Raw genomic sequence first — 23908 nt, forward strand, 5'->3', positions numbered from 1 at the left:
ACACTCTTTCTTTGCAATTCTACTCCGTTCAACCTCTGCTTCTAGGACCGACCACCCCTTCATGACTTGGATATGAGTCCCATAAAATAAGGTAAAAATGGTATGTTAGACTACTCAGTATCCATCGAATATGTAGCTGTATGTGACTTCAGTTCTCCCACGACATGCGATTAGATGGCATCAACTTTCCTAACAAATAGTACAAAGGAGGACGTTCAAGTCACTTACGTGACATTCCGCACCCATGGCAAGGAAGGAGATAACTACAACTCCAGGTATTTCCAGAATCCATGGCCCTCTTAGACTCTGTTCTCTTACGCTGGGTCCTGGAGTTGTGAACTGACGGGCACCTAGTCTTTGGATCCGGCATTTAAACCTTTGAAAAAGATCAACGGGTGCACAGCTGCCTTTCAAGCTTCTGGGCGCCACTGGTTAGCTTTCTGTCAACTTTGCACAAGCAAGGGCCATCTTGGAAGAGGGCACCTCAACTGAGGAATTGCCTCCAAAAGGTTGGCCTGAAGGAGAATTTGTCAGGCATTTTCTTGATTAGTGACTGACAGGAGAGAGCCCAGGTCACTGTGGGCAGTGCCATCCCTGGGCAGGTGGTTCCTGCTTGCATAAGAAAGCACTCGAAGCAAACCATGGAGAGCAAGTCAGTAAGAAATACCCCTCCATAGTGTCTTAGTTTCTGTGACCTTCAAGACAAATACACTACCCATCCCATTGCTTTTGGACAATGGAAAACAAAGATCAAAGTTGGTACCAGGAGTGGGGTATTGCTGTGACAAACCTGACCATTATTTTTGTGGAAGATTGTTAGCGTTCAGAACTTTGGACTGGAAAAGCTTTTGAACATTCAAAGTTTAATGAGCTATTGTGGGAACTTGGGAGACAATGCCAACAGCAATACAGGTGATGGATTCCTGACTTGTAAAGTTTCAGAGGACGTTTGGTCATCTTGTAAAGACTCTGTTTAGGCTGTTGATATGATATTTTGAATAAAAAGAAAATCTGTAGATCTGTATTTCTGATCAGATATAGCTAAATAATCTGCTGACTAACAAGAGACTAGAACAACTAAAGAAATCCTTATAAGAAATCAGGATACTGGTTAATTGTGACTGGGAAATTAGCTGTGATTAAGATGAGACCAGCATCACTGAGGTGAAATATCCCAGATAAAATTTCCTCAGGGTCAGCACCCAGAAGCGGTGGCTCAAAGAGGACCACAGTTATAGCCAGACTTGGTAATATATAGTGTTTTCCAAGTTGTGTTGGTTTTGAGGACATGAGGCATCATTGAAAGAAGCTAAGGTTTTAAAGGTCTCTGGTGAATGTGCAGCCTCCATTTCAGTGGGAAACCCTGGAAATGAAGGGATAATGGAAAGTGAGACTTAACACCATGTGGCATGGTCAGAGTCCCTGAAGAGACACTAAGAGAGTCTCTTAGTCATCCATCCCAGGTACCATGGAGACCCAGGATAGTAGACATTCCAGCACCATGGGACAACTACCAATGTGAGCAGTAGCCATAGAATGGGGCAGCCTGAGTCTATGAAAATAGCTATGTGTGTAATGATGCCAGAACTGAGAAGTAAAGCTGCTAAGATCCTTGGAGCCAGAAAAATGGTCAGTGACTCCCAGATGTCTGAGCTTCCCACACTAAGCTTTTTACATGGTTGGACTATCATTTTGCTTTGATTTGATTGTGATTATGCCTTGGTATAAAATCCTCTCTTGGAATAAAAAGTATGGAGCCTTGTTTTATTTTACAGAAACCCACAATTCAGAGACTGGTCTATGTTTTAGAAAGACTTTCTTTTTGTTTTAAAGTGACTAAACTTTTAAAGACTGTGGGCCTTTTTCAAAGTTGGAGCAGGTTTAATATTGAGGTAATAATATCAATATGAGATGTGGGGATAATAAAGAAAGGAAAGGTTATGGTTTAATAGTTGTGTGTGTGTATGTTTAGTTAACAAGGGGTCAATTGTGCGGGCTGTATCTTTTTGTCAACTTGACATGAATGAGGGTCATCTTGGAAAACAGAACCTCGGTTGAGAAAACATCTCTGTAATATTTGTTTATAGGCAAGTCCTTGGGGGCATTTTCTACATTGATGGTTAATGTGAGAAGACTCAGCTTAATTTGTCCAGAGCTATCCTTGGTATGTGGTGCTGGGTTCTATAAGAAAACAGGCTGAGCAAGCCATGGGGAGTATGTCAGTAAGTAACATCACTCCAGGCTTCAGTTTCTACCTCCAGGTTCCTGACTGGAGTTGCCTTAACTTCCCTTGGTGGTGAACTATTAGCTGAGAGTGAAATAGAAATAAACCCTTTCCTCCCTAAGTTGCTTTTGGCCATGGTCTTTGTCGCAGCAGTAGAATACAAACCTAAACAGAGGCAAACAAAGGTATAAACTTATTTTATGCCACTATACACTTGGATAATATGTATGGTTGTGGCGATGGCACCCTCAATGGCAGATCAATTCTTTCTGGCTCCTCTATTTGACAGGACTTCTGAACCTAACATTATTTCTTCCTGTCAACTAGAATTCTCAAAGGTGCTTTCTGTACTATCCAATTTCAGAGGCTTTGTGAATAATTTTCTTCATGGATGGGAAATTTTCTGTTTAACAAAATAACTTAGTCATTATTCAAAACCATTTCATTCAGAATTTGGGACATTTCATGCAGAATCAGGGCAAAAATTTATCTTGTGGAATTTTTGTAAACCGAATAAGCCCATCACTAATATAAATGAGCTCATAAGAGGAGCATTGCAAGTCCCTTAAAAGACCAAACTATTTTCAAGCCATTTAGAGACACCCTGTCATTAGGTTGGTGTGCTAATTACAAATCATTCTAATTGATTCAGTAGTCTCCCAGGACTTCCATAATGTACTAGGCCAACACTTTATTAGCCAGGCTGAGTTACGGGAGGTTCTTGAAGGCAAACAAAACTAGTCAGTCTTCCTAAAAACAACATCAAGTTAGAAATCTCACAAGCGCAAAGGGACCCTGTCCTCAGTCCCCCTTCTCAGTGAGTGTTCATTTCAGTCTTTTGACTTTCTGGTTTAATGAGTGTGAATATGAGACAGGAGAGAAAGTAGACTTGACTTCTTTGCTTACATCCATCTTGTCTCTGTCTGTAGAAGGCATCCATAGTTCCTTCTTGATCAGGATCAGTCCCCACTTTGTCTTTAACAATCTTGACCTCCCTGCCTTTGGACATCGCTGTGTCTTTATTGCATGTCCATTTTGTTGAATCCACAACAGAAAATCAGCACACTATATAATGATGAGTGGATGGATGGTGCACTTGTCTCAAAATAAGACAATGAAAAGTGTGACAGGCATACAAGCCTGCTGTTCAGCTGGTAGGATGTATGTTGAGGGAGAGAACTTGCATCAGAAGTAAAGTCAGCATGCTTGAAGGTAAGGCAAAGAGGTAAAGACTCCTGCTGCTATCATTTGAAGCTGCGGGTCAGCTAGGACCCAAAAAAGTCACTTATATACCATCGATTTTCACTCCTATTGGTCAACATGTACTTGTTTGTAAAATATTCCCCTTAACCATCTTACGTTGTATTTTTATTCACTTAAAACTTGTAATTGTGTTCACTTAAGGAATCCCTCACGCATGAAGAACCTGCTCTCTACGGATATAGGTAGAAATGCCCGTGAATGCATGTTGTTGTTGTTAGATAAGGTCTTACTATATTTCTTCCCTGTCTACTCTTGGATGTATGGGCTCCAGGAATCACCTCCCAACTGCTAAGATCATAGACAGATGTCCCCAAGCTCTGCCTCACCACCTGTAAACTATTAAGCTCATATCCCATTTACTCCAGAACTAAAGGGTTAAATATCCAGAATTCTGATATAAAATATTTATTGGGAAAAACATTTCAGGTTTCAGTATTGTCAGTCCATTTAACATTTGTTCTTATCTCCATCTACTCCTCCCTCAATTCCTGGAGCTGCTTTTCCATCTAGAATTAATCCCCGATCCTTGTCACATAGGCTTCCCAGTGAGTGAATAGTGGGATCTAATGTTCTCTCAAGAACATTCCAAGCCAAGGAAATACAGAACCCAATTCTGGCTTGATGCAGGGAAAGGTGGCACAATAATTCAATAATAAAAATCAAATACAAAGAAAATATGTAATTCAGTACAAATAAATACTTCCTCCTCTCCCTCCAGAAATGAACTTGAACTCACAATGAGTGACTTGAACAGAGCCCACAGCAGACATTTACGGTGACAGCCTCTGTGATGAAGACTGGTCTCGTCCTAGATCTAAAATTATGGTCACTTTCTGTTTCTGGATGTGAGTTCTGCCATCTGTAAGGTTTGAAGAAGAAGAACTTCTCCAGATCATAGCAGAGACAAGAGTTCCTTCTTCACTTCCACGCTCACAACGGGTACATCAAAACTCAAGCTCATAGTCAAGCCCAGTCCATCTTCTAGAGGGTTCTTGGGGAGCCACAGTTGGCAAACATTTTTACAATTCTGGCAAGCAATCAAGTCTGAGGGTTCTGGCAAATCAAAACTTAATGCTTGTTAAAGCAGCAAGTAGAAAGAAGCGAACCCAGACTCACCAGTGATGACGAGTAGAGGAATCAATATCCCTGGGTCATACCCTCTTAGATCTACAGGAAAAGACCCTGGAAGGCCCTGTCTAGCACACAGCCCTGGTAGCTCTGGGCCTGTTCTGAGAACCAACCACAGTCCTCCAGAGCAGCCTGCTCCTGTTGGCCAGTTTGGCATATCCTCTGGATCACCTCACAAGCTAGGCCTGGCCATGCTGACCACTTGCATGGTTGGTTGTCTTCAAGAACACAGACAGACCCTGGTGCACAGAAGGCTGGAAGAAGCAGAGGACTCACCCATACTGTCATTGTCGTTCCTAAACTATGCGAGCATGTTTTGGTTGCCCTAAGTCTCAAGACAACTACTGACCCGCAGTCCCTATCCAAACACTGTTGAGAAACTATCAAAGAGAGAGATGGGGTTTTCTGTGCAGGGGCATACATCTCAGGAACATCTGTAGGACACCAATGACAGCGAATCTCTGTCAGGGGATGATTCTGTGTCACGTGCAATGACGTGCTGCATGGAATTCCATGGGAAAATTGGAAGGGAAAGAGAGATGTGGGTGGGTATGCCTGAGAGCTTGAGGATGGGTCTTGTCTCTGTATCCTTTGTACCCCTAAGCTCAACATGGCAAGAACAGCGGTTTCACAGTGAATCCCAGGAAATCATTCTGCCATGCTTGCCCTGGTCCAGTCGGTAAGCTGCCACACACCACACACACACACACACAGAGCTTACAGCTAACCACACATGAAACTTTAAGAACATTCTATGGCAACATTGGACATGTTAGAAACCTCACATTTCCATGTGGACCCCTGAGATTTCACATTCAAACTCTGTCTTGATCTTCGAACACACTCAGACTTTTTCGAGGCAGCCGGACTGGCAAGGCTGAGCGGCAGGTTGTCCTTTGTCATGAGCTCCTCCACTTCTGGTTCTGCCCTTGGCAAGCCCTTCAGTAGGCACCCTGATCACCTGGACACTGGCATTTCCAGGAATCCCATAATCATTTCTTCAGAATCCTTTTGCCAGGATCAACTCATGGGTTCACAGGAACAAGTCAACAGGGTGGGCTAGCCCAACAGGATGAAAAGCCATTACACATAAAAGGACTCCAAAGTCCACGGTTGACAGAGGGCATAGGGTATGCCCTGGATCAAAAATCTGCTATCTCCTCCTAACCCCCCCCCCCGTCCCAGAACTTCAATAATCACATTTCCCAGCCCCCAGCACGTTCTGAGGAAACTTATTTCCCAACGTGGTTCAGATGTTTCTGGCTTTGTGCGGCCATAAAGGAATTGGATTTAGCTGTGTTTGGCTTCCCGGTTCTCTTACTGACAGCACTATTTAATGGACAAACAGTTTGTTTTATTTATCTGACAGGGTTTCTTCACATTGTTTAGGGCTCTCAGCCCTCCCCCGCAGATCATATTACAGCTTGTGCCGGTCCGACCCTCACCAGGGTTCACTCTAAATCAGATCCTTATCTTTGCTTCAGTGATAAATAGAGAGGCCTGGGAGCCCACAGCCAGGTTATTTATTTAGTGCCTCTGTGGGTCATGTTTTATACCGCCTGGGCTTCTTGTCAGGCCTTCGAGGATCCAGCTTAGGTTGCATTCAGGAACGAAAACCCAAGGCCCCTTAAATAACGTTAACTTAACAGCTGACGTTTTTATGAAAACGTCTGCGCAGATACGTGCAGGAAAGGGGGACAGGGCAGACAGAGAGCTGGAGGTAGGTCTCAGCAGGCAAGCATGTGTGTGGTGGGGGGAGCCAGGGCGAGAGCCAGCCGGAGCAAGCAGGTGTGTGTGTGGTGGTGGGGGGGGGGAGGTGTTTGAGATGGGCTGAGAGGAAAAGGAGAAGCAAGGCTTTAGATTTTAGGTTTGTTCTAGGCCAGCAAAGAATATTCTGCATCCAGGTGGATGGAATGTCTCTTGGAGGAATTTGTAAAAGAAATTGTGGGTGGGGAACAGTGTACCTCCAGAAGGTGAGCAAGGCAGGGAGGGAGTAGGGTGAGGTCTTGCATGGTAGGGGTTATACAGACAGGGGAAAGGAGAGGTAGTCTTTCTGGGGAGTCCGGGGAGTAGGCAGACAGAACCATTGGCTGGGGTGGGGGGGTCCAGAACCATTTGGCAGGGAGTCTTGCCCTCATCCTGGTCATTTATTTTCCCATGGCGTCTCTCACTCGGCTTTTTTTTTTTTAAAGATTTATTTGTTTATTTCTTATGTATACAACATTCTGCCTCCATGTATGCCCTCACACCAGAAGAGAGCAACAGATCTCATTACAGATGGTTGTGAGCCACCATGTGGTTGCTGGGAATTGAACTCAGAACCTCTGGAAGAGTAGCCAGTGCTCTTAACCACTGAGCCATTTCTCCAACCCCATCCTGGTCTTCAAATGCAAACTGTTGGTTTTCATGCAGCCCTATCCCTCCACTGCACCCTCCGTGTCTCTGTGCGCACACTATATGTGCTGCTTTACCAAGAGCCCATGTTTGACAGGCAACTGTGTGCATTTGAAATTGTCTCGTTTCTTCCTCTTGAGTACTCCATGGAGAGGAGGAGGTAACAGTGGCCTCTCCAGTCGATTTCAACCTTCAGGGCCCTCCCTGGGATAGAGATCCCTCTCCAAAGAACTGTTTTAGGCACCTCTTCTGCTGGAATTGAAGAAGCAAGGCATGGCCCCATTTAAAGGACCCCCACATGCTTGACATCTGAGTAACAGTTCAGGAGACAGTTCGACCTGATTACTCTTGCAAAGATATTCCCCCCCCCCCCCCCCCCCAGTTGCTGCTCAACCTGCTGGATACCAACTGAAAATGCCAGGTGCCTTGTTGGGGAGGTGGGAGGAGCCCCTTTCTGAGGCTTCCACCTGCTGGGTGAAAGGCCATGGGAACACGCCAGTGCATTATTGATGGGTTTGAAACATGGTTTTTTGATTGGAAGGGGCCCTGTCATGGAACCTGCTTAGGAGCTGTCCTAGGGGAACTGGGAAGTGACATTCAATGCCATTGCCTGAAAACACAGAGCAGGCAAAGAGGGAAGCCTGCGTGAGCCCTGACTCAGCCCCCAGAAGGTGCTACAGCAAGCCGGGAGCAAGCATGAAGGGACGACACCTGCTGTTGAAGGAAGGTAGGTGGAAATTATATGGTCACCAAGGCAGGGCAGGGAAGCCACATGAAGACAATTGGGAAGAAAGGAGACCCAGGTGCCCTTCATCTCTGGGAACCTCTAAAAGTGATGATGGTTCAGGATCCTGAAAGAATGAAGTCATTGTCAAAAAATGTTTCTGCCATCTCTACTAACTTTATCTAATAACTCTTGCACAGCAGGGACCTGGGGCCTGGCACTGTTCTCAGTATGTTACACACATGGACTCCTGTGCATCTTGTTATATCTCCACGAACTAAGCTCCCCTATGGCATCACTGTCTTGCAAATCTAGACTTGTGCAGGTTAAGTTAGTTACTTGAAGTCTCTTAGCACCCACATGAGATCCAAATCCAGGCAGCCTGGTTCAAGTCCACACAGTCCTCCTCCGAGGCTCTGGCAGCAGAGAGATGCAGAGTGTTTGGGTTACCTTCCCAGGAGCCATGCTCCAAAGAGAGCTGTGCTGTTCTTTGTTGTATTTCTCAGGGTCCGTCTTTATGCTCTTCTCTTCATGGTGTATGATCTGCCAGGGACTTCTGTCCATCTTTCTGGTTCTTGCTTTTGCTTAGCCAGCATCCTTTCTCTGCATCTCACATCCCTGACTGCACATCTGGGCAGGTGTGACTCCTCACATCCTGTTCTAGTGGTCCCCCAGCTCTTCCTTTCCCTGCTTCCTGATCCTTGGGTACCTTGAGCCTCCATTATCTCTGCAGAAAGCAGCACAGGCACTGGCTAGTGAGCACAGAGAGCTATCCAGTGGCTATCCACTGGGAGAACTCATGAGTGGAATGCATGACAACCGGGCAGGACTCCGTGCCTGCTCCCCTGGGGCCTGTTCCTGCTTGCGACAATATCCAGGCATACTCTCTCCAAAGGAGCAGCAGCCGGGAAGACACAGACTAATGGAGCTTTCTCTGAGTCCCCAGTAGTGTTTCGGCATTGATGTAAGTCCCTTCCAGCTGCAGGGCTCTGCCCCTGACATTTAAATAAGCATTGAGTGAACACACACAGAAGAAAACTACTGGCAACAATAAAGATAGAGGTGAACAGAACAGAAAATGTGTATGGTAATTCCAAAGCAGCATGGCATTACTTAGGGCTTTGGAACTGGGTCCTTTCAAAATCTGCTTCATCCAAATGAGAATGGCCACCATTAAGGCAGCAAATATTTCATGTTTTATCTTATGCACACAGTCCAATTTTATACATACATACACATACACACACATTATATATATATATATATATATATATATATATATATACATAATTGGAACTCATAAGAGTGGAAGGGACCAGTGGAAAGAGGGAGGGGGACAAGATAAGATAATAGGAGGTCAATGTGATTGAAGTATATTATATAACATGTATGAAGATGTCCTGATGGAATCTGTGATTTTGTACGATCAAATACATTCACAGAAAGAGGAAAGCACCTGCTGGCAAGCATTGCTATGCACATGTGAGTGCATGCGTGAAGATTAACAATATGGAGGCAGATTGGACTAGCATCCAAGAGAACATTGAGCTAAGATGGCAACCCTGACCTGCTCTGTAAAAGTAGGTGATCTCTGGCTAAATAGGCCTCGTGATTGCCCAAGCCCTGACCCGAGAATTGCAAGAGTTGTCAACATCAGCATGATACACTCGCTATAACCAGACAAGCCCTTTGGGCTTTAGATAAGCACCCCGTGATGGTGTATGGCATTTGGTATTTAGCAGCAGCTGAGTCAACATTGCAACATGTTATAAACATATTAGAACGCTTGTGATAGAAGAAAGACAAACTCATTTTTAAAAAAATCAAAAAAACAAGCCTATTACAGTCAGTGTAGTGATGTGAATCACGTACACGGTGAAATAATAGCCCATGAGCACTTCCAGTGTGCAGCATGTGACACTGTTAAACGCTTGGCACAATGCCCACACTGCTCAGGAGTCATGGGTGCCCAACAATATTCGGAAGCTGACTGATCTTATGAGTAAGCATTTGGGAACATGATTTAATTTAATATTTAATGTGTCTTCCTCTAAGTAGTGAAAAGGTAGAGGGCTACCTTACCTGAGGAAGATCTTGAGGGGCAGATAAGGTGTGAGACTCTTTGATTTGAGAAGAACTCTCAGGAAATGCCCATAAGGAAGAGAGGTAGCCTGTTTTCACATGGACAGCCGTGCTCAATGTCCACATGGGAAACCTCATTACAAGTTGGATCATATAAGAAGCAAAGAAACCAGACTATGACCTAGCTCTTGCCCGTCACTGGTATAGGACTTGTCATGCAAATGTTGAATGCCCAGCCCTTACTGTCTGTTTTAGCCTCTGTCACCAGAGGGATAACACCAGTAAGGAATCCTGAGCTGGAGGGGTGACCGCCATGGTGAGGTCAGTGGAGCACCAACAAGGTTATCAGTTAGTTAGCCTGTCTCTCTGGACCAAAAATGCCTCTGTGTTGTTGCCTAATATGGAACCCCATCACGGAATGCCATCATTCTCTGTGCCAACCCAAAGTCATCCTCAATGGTAGAACCTACACCATAGTCAACAACCAATAGTCTTTGAATAAGAAGTCTGTCATTCAAATTTCACTCCCTTCAAGGAACACTCTGCGTTTTCCCCTGCTGGTCCCAGCACCTTTTGGACTATCACTGTAGTCCCTGGTTCTTCATTTCTTCTTGTTAAGATGGAGACCATGCTCTTAACCTTCACTTGGCTCAGCGGTAAAACTCTACCCAACATAAAATATGAGCTCTAGTCGTCTTCAACATCGTCAGAAACGGTATGTCTAATTTTCAGGTGTGGAAACAGGAAGCCTTTTGCTTCCTGTTTATGTGTTTATGTGTCTGAGCATGGTAGCCAGCCTCGCCTTCAACAGTAGCAAAGCCAGTCCTGATTTGTGCGACATCTCTGCTTATGTATGTCAGTTCTGACCTTAGGTTGGGACGAGGGCTCTTATCTCTTGTACCCTTCTCAAACTCTTACTAATATTAAGTTAACAGATCGATATTAATAGAAACCCTTTCACAATCCATGGCGTTTGTGTTCTCATGGGTACTGACCCTACTAAAATTGACCTCAGAATAACCTACAAGCAGATAAAGACACAAACTACCAATAGGAAGAACCAGCAGATACCACAAATGGGAGAATATATTCTGGTGGCAGTAAAGACATCCCTAACCATTTGTGCCTACATAACCTATAATGACGGTGGGTTTATAGGCTCTGGAGGCAGGGAAGACCAACACCAAGCCCTGGAGGAATCTTCTTACTGTATTATCCCATGGCAGAACTTGTGACCTGCCTAAGAGCTGGGAGTAGAGCCGTCTATGGAAAACCTCTGCTAAGTCTCACCTTCCAGCACTGTTACAATGGCAAGTGCACTTCAACAAGCGTTTTGAAGGAGAAAAATAATCCGTAACAAAAGAGAATGGAACATGGAAATATCATACCTGTACTCCTTCAATCTGAGAGATAGGTTGCCTTAAACACACAGACTATTTCTCCTTATAATAGAAAATGACATCAAACAGTGGGTCCTTCATATTCCCCAGCCATATTCAACCCTATGCAATGGCTTCTAACTGCCCTTAGAATGAATATAAACTCCCAAGGTTGTCTTGAACGTATGGTCTCTGCCTTCCTCACCAGGCACATCTAAGAACACCAGTCCATTTCATCTCCCCTCCGCTGCCACAGTCCTTTCTGATTCTAGAGTGCAAGGTGCATCCCAACACAAGACCTGTGGCCACCAGCCTGCTCTATTCTGAAGCACAGGGTTGTCTGACACCTGTTCCCCAGAACTCACCTCCAACATACCTTCCTTAGAAAGACCTTCTCAAGCTGCCTGCTGAGGTCAGGCCCTCTCTTACGTTCATCAGAACTCCCGTGAGTTACATCTACACCTTTATAGAATAACTTGATCAACTCAAAACAATTCGGTAGAATATTAGCCCTGCCGAGCCTGAACCTGCACTGTTTAAACCTTGCTCAGCTTAGTACAGGCCTTGAGTGAAGGTTTCTTGGATAAATTATGCAATTCAAATGAGCCTTAAGTAAAGGTTTCTTGAATGAATTACACGATTTAATGAATCATAAGATTCAAACCTAGGTGGATTGAGTCATAGAGGCCCCTCTGTAACTAAGCACCTTCTTCAAGGAGACGCCATAGATTCTCCTACAGGGACCAGGCTTGGCCCCTTTTCCATGCCTTATTTGAATGTCTGCAGCTCAGGATTAATGGAAGGTCTATCTCCATGTTTTGTTCTCTGCAATCTCAAGTCCTGTATCACACCACAGAAAGATACACGAATAGCACCCTGTCTCCAGCCCTCGCATATAACAGAGAAGCTGCTTTATGTACAAAGCCAGCTGCCCAAACTGACAATGTTAGCAAGCATCTTGAAGCATATAGAAAGACTGGATTAACTTGCTTGTCCTTGTGAAGACATTAATACTGTTCTGTCACCGAGAAGCTGAAACCCCCAATAAGTCTCCATTTACAGGCAAATTTGTAGATGCTAAGTGTAGTCATAATAATAGAGCTATAATTCTTATTGAGCATGCTCAAAGTGGTGGAATATTTATAGCATCCTGTTCAATGTTACACACTAGGGGACACAAATTACAAACTCTTAGAGTTGGGGGGGGAAGTTTATTTTATAAAAAGGGAGACAATAGAAATAAAATCTAATTTGGGGGAGTCATGGTGGAAAATTACTCAACTAATTAGAAATCATTTTTATTCACTTCACAGATGATCCAGACAGATGAAAAGAAAAGCTATCCATCAATAGCTTTCTTGAAAATGCAGCTAATGGACTCTCAGGTACATGCCCATTGCCAGTTACTCCAGAGTTAGATGGAGTAAGAAATGTGACAGCTATATCATAAGCAGAAAACAAAATCTTGCTAACCTTTATCAACAGACTTCCCTTTCACCTGTGCATCTGTAGTTCAGTCCAGCTTAGATGATTTAAATTTAGCCAGATCGGGCCCAGGTGACAAATCATTTTCAGGTGCGCTTCACATCTTTGTGGCCAACCGATTCCCCACAGCACATTCTTCCCGTGACAGTAGCAAAAGTCACAACCCAAACACTTCAGCACTGTGGTATACTATCGTACCCTGACCCGTCACTCTCTGATGTCCAGGAGGCCAACGTCAATCACATGATCACATCTTAGCTCAAGAGACAGGAAGTGGACTCCACTATGATGCAGATAACGCAAAGGTCTAGATCTAGCAGTTCATGATGGAATGCCTAAATCCATCCGACTGCTCTTACAAAATAATATAAGCTGATTGGCTTATGCACAGTAGAAATCCGTTTCCCACAATTGTCCACGTTCCCACCCACATACAGCTCTGTTTCCATGGACTCGTTGGGTAAAGGGTGGGCGGGGAGGTATGTGGAGGTGGGGGCTCAGGTCCTTTAACAGCACACCTTTTATTCGGAACGCTGTGTCTGTGGCATCATCACCTCCCAGGTGTGTCAGTTCCTAACGCCATCACTTTGGGAATGGGATTTCAAAACAGGAATTTCAAATTTGTCACAATGTACATTCAGACCATTTCACGGAGAATGATTTTACAGCCAAAACTTAAATCTACTGTAGAAGGCCAGAATTTTTCAAGTTGTGATACAAACTTTGTTTGTTTTGTTTTTTTTCTTAAATACACACAGGAGAGGTGAGATTTATAATTATCTATCCAGTTCTGATAATACTGTCAACTTCCTTTGGGGAAACTTCTTTTCCTTCTATATAACAAAAGTGAGGCCCATCTTACCTCTGTTTTTACGGAAGAACAAACCCAAAACATAATGCCTGAGACCCATCAAAGTTAGCCACACTGTTGTCTGTTCTGGTTAGCTCAGAGGTCATCATGTGACCTAGCACATCCAATGAGAAAGAAGTCTGGACTTTTCCTGTAACTGGACAGGCACAGCCCACTACAGTCTGGTGACGTCTCTGTGGTACACTAAAGACGGGAGGCCTTTCTTTTTAAGATAGGGTGAGTCTCCTTCATGCTGGGTCCTGCCAAAGTCCCTCTGTCACTGAGTGACTTCCTATAATCTTAGCTCTGGAACTCAGAAAGCTGGATAATCATCTCGAAAGCCTCATTATTGTCATAGCAACATAGTTAAATTATAATGTTCTAAAATTTTTTAATGCCACCATTTAAATAGAAGCCGGAAATTTTTTTTTTAACTGCATTAAGGACCAAACGAAAAAAAAAAAGAGATTCCAAGAAAAGTAAATTAAATGCATAAGTGCTAACATTATTTGTGTTGGAAAAACAAACGTTGCGTGCCAGATAATAAGAAATATGAGTAGGTTGGTAAAAAGATTGGGTATTTTTCTGTAATTGACTTTCCTGCTGCTCCAATTAATAGTGAATTTATTATGGATTCTGCATAGTACTTGGAACAGTGAGTCTTCTGTCTTGAAACCTCAGGGCAGATAAACATTTTAGGTGATTAAAAAAACCCACACATTTAGAAAATGATCTTCTGGGAGCCTGCGGGAAGCGATCCATGCCATTCTTCACAAGTTCATTATAGAAGATGAATAAATGTCGAATTAACTTTGCTTCCTCTCATAAATGGCGGGAATGGAGACTATGAACGCACACAGCAAGGCGTGACTTGTTCTCCCTCAGCCCTGGTGGCTTATGGCAAAGGAGGCTCCCAGCAAACCTCTGGGAGTTACTGGAGTCCTATCCATCCCGAGGCTTCTGTTGTGTGAAGGACAGAGACAGAAGGCAGGAGGAAAAGAATGGCCATGAGGACGCTCTCCACTTGTCCCCACATCTTCCAAATTCTATACCCTCCTACACAATCTGGAAAACCTGAGTCTTCAAAACTCAGGCACACAGAACTGCCAGCTCGACGGGCACTCCGACAGCTCACCTGCTACCTGTCACCTGTCACTGTTGGCTGTGACTGTCGCCGCCTGCCTCATTCCTCCGCAGGAAATCAGTAAACCAGCGAGAAGCTAAAAATCGACTCATGCTTCTGAGACCCAACCGTCTAGACTAAGGGACTGCCAGTGGCAGTGCTAATCCTCTCTGGAGTAGGCCAGAAAGGCAGGTCTCACCACAGGAGGGGAGAGGGAGCAGGGGACAACTTCTCAACTGCAGCCTGCTTCAGTCAAGAAAACCTTCCTCGCTTCTGCAAAGCACGTCCGAAGACTTCAAGTCACACAGCAAAGAATATATGGGGGGTGGGGGAGATTGGAATTCAGTCTGCTGCATCTACTTTCATATGCATCCTTGCAACTGTGTTTTTATTTATTCGTTATATACTATAGAACAAGTAGGTCAATAAAGATTTACTAGTGAACAAAATAAGTGTGGGATCCAAGGAATATAGGCGTGGAAGACATGTGAAGTAGATCCCTGTCACATGACAACAGTGACCTGGCTAAACAAATAAAATAATCGGGTACTATATTGCCACCATAAAGTAAATGAATTAATGAGATGGGAGGGGGAGAGGCAAATTTGGAGAGCGAGGGCGAGAGGTCAGGGAAGCCAATGCCCCATTTCATCTGTGTACCTGGCTCACATAAGCACCCAGACCTGGGAAGTGCTAATGTGCACTGGCTATTGTTTGCTAGTTAAAGCAGGAAGCCATGGAACAATGGTTAATGTGTCTAGCTTCATATGGAAATTCTATGTGTCAATGCTAGCAGATATTGATTCAGCCTAAAGAGTAAAAAATATTAAAAGTTGCCAGGCAGTGGTGGCACATACCTTTAATCCCAGCACTGGGGAGGCAGAGGCAGGCAGACCTGGATTGAGTTCAAGGCCAGCCTGGTCTATAGAGCAAGTTCCAGGACCACCAGAGCTACACAGAGAAACTCTGTCTCTAAATAAGTAAATATATAGATAGATATTGCAGTGGGGCTCTAAAGAGGGATAATTGGCTCTCAGGGACACAATCCTCGGGGGCGGATTAATGTAGATCTTCAAGAGTGGGTTAGTTCCTCCAAATGAAAGTTCTTTAAGAAAAAAAGAACTTATTTCCTATATGGAGATCTCTCTCTTTCCCTCTCTTTCTCTCTATCTACTCTGCCATACAACACATTTTTACTGTGTTTTCTCAAAGCAGGAGGTCTTTGTTAGATACAAGCACAATGTTGTTTGGGTTTTCCAACCACCACAATCGTGAGGTAAATGAACCACTTTATCTATTACTCAATATCAGATGTTCAATTATTGTACACACATGCACACACACGCAATGAATCAAGTCTTGGGGTATTAAATTTATTGTCAAGGAGAAAAGAAAAGTAAGAAAATGAAGCATGGAAGGGAGATAGGAGCTGTAGGTGGCTAATATGTCTAAAACAGATGTGTTAAAGACATCATGTGTGTTGGGACGAGCTACCCTCCCACACAAAGCATTATGAGAGAACAATACTGTGTGAAGAAAAGGTGGGAGGTACATGTCCTGGCTGGTCATATCAGAATTTAATATCACATTTTATGGGGTTTTAAAAACCTAACATAGTGAAGGTTTCTTTCTAGTAAGGTCAGAAAAATGTAGTAGCAGAGCTGACGTTCTTTGGGAGACTGTGGACAAAATAAAAATACTGTAATTGCATATATCCCTCCATCAACCATCTCGGCGGCACTCTCGCGCTCGCCTCTCGCGCGCGCGAGCCGGTCTTCTCCAGCCGCCGACCTCATATCATCTCTTCTGCTCAAGTACTTCTTCTTCTTCTTCTTCTTCTTCTTCTTCTTCTTCTTCTTCTTCTTCTTCTTCTTCTTCTTCTTCTTCTTCTTCTTCTTTTTCTTTTCTCCTTTCCTCTTTCTCCTCGGTATAGTCTCAGGGATCCATCCCAAGGCCTCATAAATGCTAGGAAAGTATCCTATCACTAAGTTACAGGTCCAGCCCAACAGAATAATATAGAAAGATATGCAGGTCTTTGGAAGAAGAGGATCAGAGAGGTAAAACATTGGACTTGAAATCAACTGATTCTAGACTGTAACCCTGTACTTCCTTTTTCTGGATAGTGATGTTTTACTCCACTGAGGATGTTAACTGGAGAGTGAAGACAAATTATGTTCGAGGCTGAGTAATCATTTTTTTCCATTTTTTTGATGAACCAAAATTTTTATTTATTTATTTCTTGCACTTGATGCATTGAAGAAGGACACTAAAAAGAAATCCACACTAGCTCAGAATTGAGTATAATAAAGGGTTATTTATTTAGGGGTAGATTCACAGATCACAATCCTTTGCATGAATGGGAAACAGGAACTGAATTACGCTGCCAGAAGAGAAGCTGGATCTGTACTTTACATCGGCATATATAGTATAAGAGGCCACACCCAAGTTGGTGGGTAACTTAAAGGCTACTGGCTGTAGAAATTCCTATAGCACCTCCCCCTTTTGTTTAAATAAGTTTTAAGCCTAATACAAAATTAAATACAATAAGAACAAATATCAGATATAAAAATAAGAATTACAACCAACATAAACAATATCAAGCAAGAAATATGTGATAAATGTCTCAATAATTATTCTATCCAAAGGAGTTTAACTCTTATATTATAAATATCTTAGTCAAGTCATGAGAGGAAAATAACTACAACTATCTAGTCTTCAACCCCAATAAAGACCCCAGAAGGGAAATAATATTTCTTGAGTAAGCAGAAAGTACAATCAAGCAACTTCTAAAATGTGCAACAAATTACAGAGACAACTGGCTACTTGGGCAATCACCCAAAGTCTCATTTGCAATGTTGGAGCAACCAACTTTGGCTAAGGCCTAGAGTAACTGACAGACTATTTTCAGAGGCAGGAAAGTTTTCAAAATTGTCTTACCCTGTGTTGGCAAGATTTGACAGTCTTTTTTCTTGTATCCTGCTTGTACTGTCCAGAAATCGTGCATTTTGTCAGTGGTCAATGCATGGGCAGTTCCTTGCCCAAAGGCAAGTTTTGCCAAGAAGAAAACAAACTCCAAGTGGAGTGTCATCAGTGTTCAACATTCTATCGAGAATAGATTAGTGCTGCCAGGAACAATCATGTCTCATGTCAACAGAACCCTAATTTATTTAAATGCCATATTTTACATCTCTTTGAAGTGGTTGAAGATTACTTATCTATGTAGAATATAATCTTTATGTATCTAAAGAACCTGATTAGTCTAACTATAAGTATGACAAACATGGATGACTATTAACCTATAATTCTTAATAACTATATAACTTAAAGACTTCATATTAGAATATTAAATAATCTTTAAACAACTATGCAACAAATGAGGACAATGACCTTAAAATGTAAACAATGCATAAGTATCTTGATCAGAGGTAGAAATGAATATTGCAATCCTAAAATTATATCAATATACAAAATGTCTTAAGCATGCATGCATACAATATGACAAAATAACTTTGCCTAGGTATATAAATATTGTAGACAAAAATAGGAACATACTCAATATAATTTAAGTTTGTATCAATATACAAGAATCTAAACCAATGTAAACTGCCTATAAATAATAGCTCATAAGTAGTCACTCTATTACTCACTATTATTATTAGTGTGAGTAAACTCACACGAATCTATTATCCCATTCAATTTTCCTTTTTTTCCCCAAAGAGATCCCTGAGCTTACATAATTTCCCCAACCCTCAACTCTATAACAATTGTAGTCAACCCCTAAATGATGTCCCTAACCCTAGGGCAAACTTTGTTGGGGCAGGGAATGTCATCTTCTAGAATTACTTCCAGCTGTCATGGGGGCAATGGTCTTTCTATGGGATCCTGTGAAAGTAAAGTAACTCTTGGTTAAGTTCCAAGATTACTGTCTGGTATAATTGCATATAGTCTCTGAGTATTTGGTAGAGTTTTTCTGAGGTTCCTATTTGGAGTTCTGGCCAGAATGATATAAAAATAAAGTACACCATTTCAGATAACCAAGTTGGAACCATCTTGAGCAGCTGCTACCCAAACAAGTCTTATAGTAGCACTATCAGCATCGTGATTTCATATTACCCAGGTGGAGTTGTTGTTGTGGGGCCCTATCTTCTTCCTGGAAACTTCAAAGATTACTGCAGGAAAATTCATTGTTCACTGAGGAAAACTTAAACTTTATTTTTACAGACATATATTCAATGAAAGGTACATTTTATCTCGATAGAGACAAAAATATGTATGAAGAAAAGTAATTTTTTTAAATTGCTTTTTTCTTTCTGTCCTATACCATGGCTCCTGACATGAGACAGAAACTCTGAATTTTTATTTTAACAACATGCTTGGATTTAGAGAAGGACAGAAGGACAGAAGGTTTGACCACCTGTCCTCATAAGTCATATTCCTTTTTCTTGGTGATCATTGTTGGATAGTTATTTTTCCTGCTGTCAGCATCCAAACAATACTTATGCATTGTTTACATTTTAAGGTCATTGTCCTCATTTGTTGCACAGTTGTTTAAAGATTATTTAATATTCTAATATAAAGTCTTGAATTTTTGAAGATGTGTATTTTCCTGTAAAGACAAGAGCAGAATCCCAACCCTATATAATTTCCTTACCACCTGTATGGTTGTCACCTCTATGAATGAGCTTTCATTTCTCTTTCTCAAGAGATTTCTCTTTTTCAAACTGAATCTTTATTAATTTTGATGGTATCCATAACTTTTCTTCTCCTGTTGAAACAAGAGCAAAACCCCTTCCCCAACATAGCACAACTTCTAGTTTCCAATGTGAGGTCAACACATCCTTGAAATACACTGGCTGATTTAATTCAGATGACTTTTCTATTTTCCATTGTCTCTCTGCTGCTGTTGTCCCTTTCTCATTAGTATTAAGAAAATTCAAGGTCAATAAATCATTATGTAATTTATTTCTGAGGGTATTTTCCATCCCATTCTGTTTGTTTAACATATCCTTTATATTTCAATTTGATCTTTCTATAACTGCCTGACCTGTAGGATTGTTTGGTATACCTGTAATATGCTTTATATTATAATAAGCAAAAAAACTGTTTCATTTTCTTAGAGATATATGATGGACCACTATCTATCTTTATTTGTGCAGGTATACCCATGATGGCCATAACTTCTAATAAATGTGTGATTACTGAATCAGCCTTTTCTGAGCTCAAAGCAGTTACCCATTGAAAACCTGAATAAGTGTCGATGGTGTGGTGTACATATTTTAATTTTCCAAATTCTGCAAAGTGAAACACATCTATCTGCCAGATTTCATCCCTTTGAGTACCTTTTGGGTTACTCCCTGCAGGTAGCAGTGTTTGGCTATAAAAAAAGCAAGCAGGACATCTCTTTATAATCTCCTTAGCTTGTTGCTATGTAATAGAAAACTCTTTCTTTAAACCATTGCAATTAGCATGATGTTTTTGTGGAATTCTGAGGCCTTCAGCACACTTCTAATCAGTAATCGATCAATGTCTTCATTACCTTGTACTAGAAAACCTAGCAGACCTGTATGGGATCAGATGTGTGTTATGTATATGGGATGGAGCCTATTCCTGATTATATGTTGAACCTGTATGAATAATGAAGTCAATTCTGTATCATCCGATATAAATTCAGTGGTTTCAATATGCAAGACAACTCTTTCTGTATATTGTGAATCAGTAACTATACTAAGATGTTCTTTAAAATCCCTTAGCACCATGAGAATGGCATTTAATTCTGCCTTTTGGACATAATTATAAGGTTTTTGTTCCACCTTACTTAAATCTTCTGATTTGTAACCTACTTTTTCTGATTTATTTGCATCAGTCTAGAATGTACAGGCTCCAGTTATTGGTGTGTCTTGTAAAATGTAGGGAAGAATCCAAGTAGTTCTTTTTATAAGGTTAATTCTATCACCTTTGGGATAATTGCTATTAATCTCTCCTTAAAAAATTAGCACAAGCTCTTTGCCAAGGTTCATTATCTTCCCATATTTTTTTTAATTTCATCAGAAGTAAAAGGTACTATAATCTCTGCTGGGTCTATACATGCAAGTTGATGAAGTCTCAATTTTCCTTTTATAATTAATTCAGAGAATTTTTTCTACATAAGTTTTTAATTTTTTACTTGGTTTATGTAGTAAAAAGATCTATTCTAAGATAATATCTTCCCTTACTATTAAAATTCTTATAAAAAAATTCTGGAAAGTAATATGACTAAAATGCAATTAAGATTTGGATTCACCCTATATACATGTGCCTCCTGTAATTTTTCTTCAAGAACAATCAATTCCTTTTCCACTTCAACTATTAATTCTCTGGGACTATTTAAGTCTTTGTTACTATCTAAGGTTTTGTTTAAATGAACTATTAGATCAGGTGTTATCCCAACAGCTGGTCATAGACTAGAAATATCTCCTACTAATCTTTGAAAGTCATTAAGAGTCCATAATGAATCTCTCCTAATTTTAGCCTTTTGTGTTATAATTTTCTGTAAACCTATTTTATAACCTAGGTAATTGACAGAATATTCTCTCTGTATTTTTTTCGGGAGCAATTTGTAATCCCCATTTTTGCAAAACTTTTTTTTAAATTCTTCAAGCATTCTTTCTAAAGTATCTATGGTTTAATAAGATAGCAAAATGTCATCCATGTAATGGTAAATTATAGATTTAGGAAATTCTTTTACATATTATTTCCAATGGCTAACTTACAAAGTACTAGCATAGGGTGGGGCTATTGAGCATTCCCTGTGGAAGGACAGTCCATTGATATCTCCTAGAAGGCTGAGAATTATGGTAAGTAGCCACTGTGAAGGCAAATTTTTCTCTGTCCTTTTATTGTAAATGTATAGTGAAGAAACAATCTTTTAAATCAATAACTATAAGAGGCCATCCTTTTGGTAATAGAGAAGGCAGAGGAATTCTAGATTGTAGAGGGCCCATAGATTGAATTACCTTGTTGACAGCTCTTAGATCTGTCACCATTTTCCATTTACCAGATTTCTTTTTAACAACAAATACAGAAGAATTCCAAGGGCTGGTTGATTCTTCAATATGGTGAGCATCTAGTGGCTCTTGTACCAGCTGTTCTAAAGCTTGCAGTTTGTCTTCTGTCAACGGCCAGTGTTTAACCCATATTGGTTTCTCAGTTAGCCATTTTAAAGGTAGGGCTGTTGGTACCACTAAAAATTTGATAGTTTCTTTGTGTTCTTGTACAGCCTGAATGGCTGGTGACCTTTGTGTATAGTACCTTATAATATCCTTTCCAGAATTATGAGTTTCTGGGATTTCAGGAATGTTAATCTGAGTGTTCCATTGCTGCAGCGGGTCCTGACCCCATAAATTCACTGCAATATTAGCCACATATGGCCTCAACCTTCCTCTCTGTCCTTCTGTCCCTATGCATTCAACCCATCTCATTCTTTCTTTCACTTCAGAAAGGGTTCCAATTCCTAATAATTGAACACGTGCCAATTTGGATGCCAAGATTCTAGAGTAATGATACTCATTTCTTCACCTATGTATATCAAACCCACAATTACAATGTCATTTATATGCACTCTTAGCTTTGTCTTTGATAATTTATAGAAGTCTGCCAGAATATATGTTTCCTATTTGCTACTGAAATTTTTGATTTATCCTCATGTTTATTCCATCATCTAGAACAGTATTTTTATTTTTTACAGAAGGCTCTAGATTTTTAATTTTCCTGGTGGGACATGTCCTCCACAGTGACTGGAAATGTCTGGACCACTTTTGACATGGGAGCCTTCAAGAGGCCCCAAAGGAGTTTCCCAATGGTATCGGATTGCCTTGTCTGTCTTTTGGTGATCTGCATTCATTGGTCCAATATTGGCCTTTACCAAAACCTTCTCCATATACCTGACGGCTGAGTCTTCCCATTATTGCCATTGCCAGAGGAGACATTATTCCTTGGAATTCCTTGTCTACAATCCCTCTCAGGTGTCCTATTCTACCATAATTAAAACATTTGGTATTTTGATATCTCCTCATACCTTTGGAAATTGCTTCTCCTACCCAAGATTCAGTATTATAGTCAAATGTCTCAATTTCATTGTATGAAGGACCCATTCATTCATTGGTGCTGATCTAACCTTTAAAGGTCCAAATATCTTTTTACATTCTAAGTTGGCATTTTCAAGAGCCATAGATTCAATAGTACTTATCTTTCATCTAGGTCTGTTACTCCTATTTGTACAGCCTTAGTTAGTCTTTGTAAAAAGTCACTAAAGGGTTATCTCCATCCCCTTTTATGATTCAATTCATTTTCCAAGTTCTTGAATCCTGTCCCAAGCATTTAAGGCTGTTTTGTGGCATAGGAACAAGATTTGTTTATTGTAAAGAGCTTGAGCCTGCGGGTCAGCATCAGTGCCTTCACCAAGAATTTGATCTTGGGAAGTCTCAAGTCTTTTTGCTTTTTCCTGTTGTTCTAAAATTTTAGTCTCTTCTCTGAAATAGCATTAAACATCAGTTGAGGCCTGTCATCCAGGACTGCTGAAACTAATTCAAACCAGTCATGTAGTGTGGCTTTAATGCTAGAAGCCCATATCTTTATCATCTCCCTAACAAATGCAGAATGCAAGTCATAGTTACTACAGCTTGCTTATTTCTTTTACATTATTCATTCCTATAGGTATCTACCCTTTTTTGGATCCTTTTGGGCCTTTAGAACTTGGTGCTTTGTCAGAATAGATTACAGGGTAGGAAACTAAAACCCTGGGTAAGTCATCTCTGACAGCTACTGGACATTGTTGAACCCTGTCCTTGTACCCTCTTTCCCTGATTATCAGCTCTAATAATTACCTCAATCATTTCAAATATTTTTACTATTGTCTTTTGTAAAGCCTGAATCTCCTGACCTGTATATATTTCTAGTGATTTCATTGAGGCACATAGTCTCTGGTCCTCATTCTGCACATGTGATTCCAAGGTCTAAAGTTTTTCCTTTAAAGATAATACCTCATCCTTGGACATTATTTGGATAGCATGCAGATTGCCATCCTGAAGAGATACTCTATCTGCTAACCTATCATAACTTTTAAACAAATTTTGATTGTCAATTTCAGCAGTATGAATTCTTTCAGATAATTTCACAGTACCCTTAGACATGGATTCAGTTTTGTCTGTCAAATGAATGCTACCCTTTTCAATAATATCAGTTTTTTTTTCAGGTAACTTTTGGTTTTTGATGGTATTAA

The 23908-nt window shown here is 41.1% G+C and overlaps 1 long non-coding RNA gene across 1 annotated transcript in view; it reads left to right on the forward strand.

Annotated features, from left to right (window-relative positions):
* Window positions 1–6133: 6133 nt before the first annotated feature.
* Window positions 6134–23908, forward strand: part of LOC119801654 — a 35277-nt gene continuing 17502 nt past the window's right edge. The window contains exons 1-3 of the long non-coding RNA XR_005283272.1: window positions 6134–6335; window positions 7551–7736; window positions 12508–12579. This is a non-coding gene — a long non-coding RNA (uncharacterized LOC119801654). The remainder of the gene's footprint in view (window positions 6336–7550; window positions 7737–12507; window positions 12580–23908) is intronic.

This window comes from Arvicola amphibius, chromosome 15 (genome assembly GCF_903992535.2).
Source record: "Arvicola amphibius chromosome 15, mArvAmp1.2, whole genome shotgun sequence".
Classification (NCBI taxonomy): Eukaryota; Metazoa; Chordata; class Mammalia; order Rodentia; family Cricetidae; genus Arvicola; species Arvicola amphibius.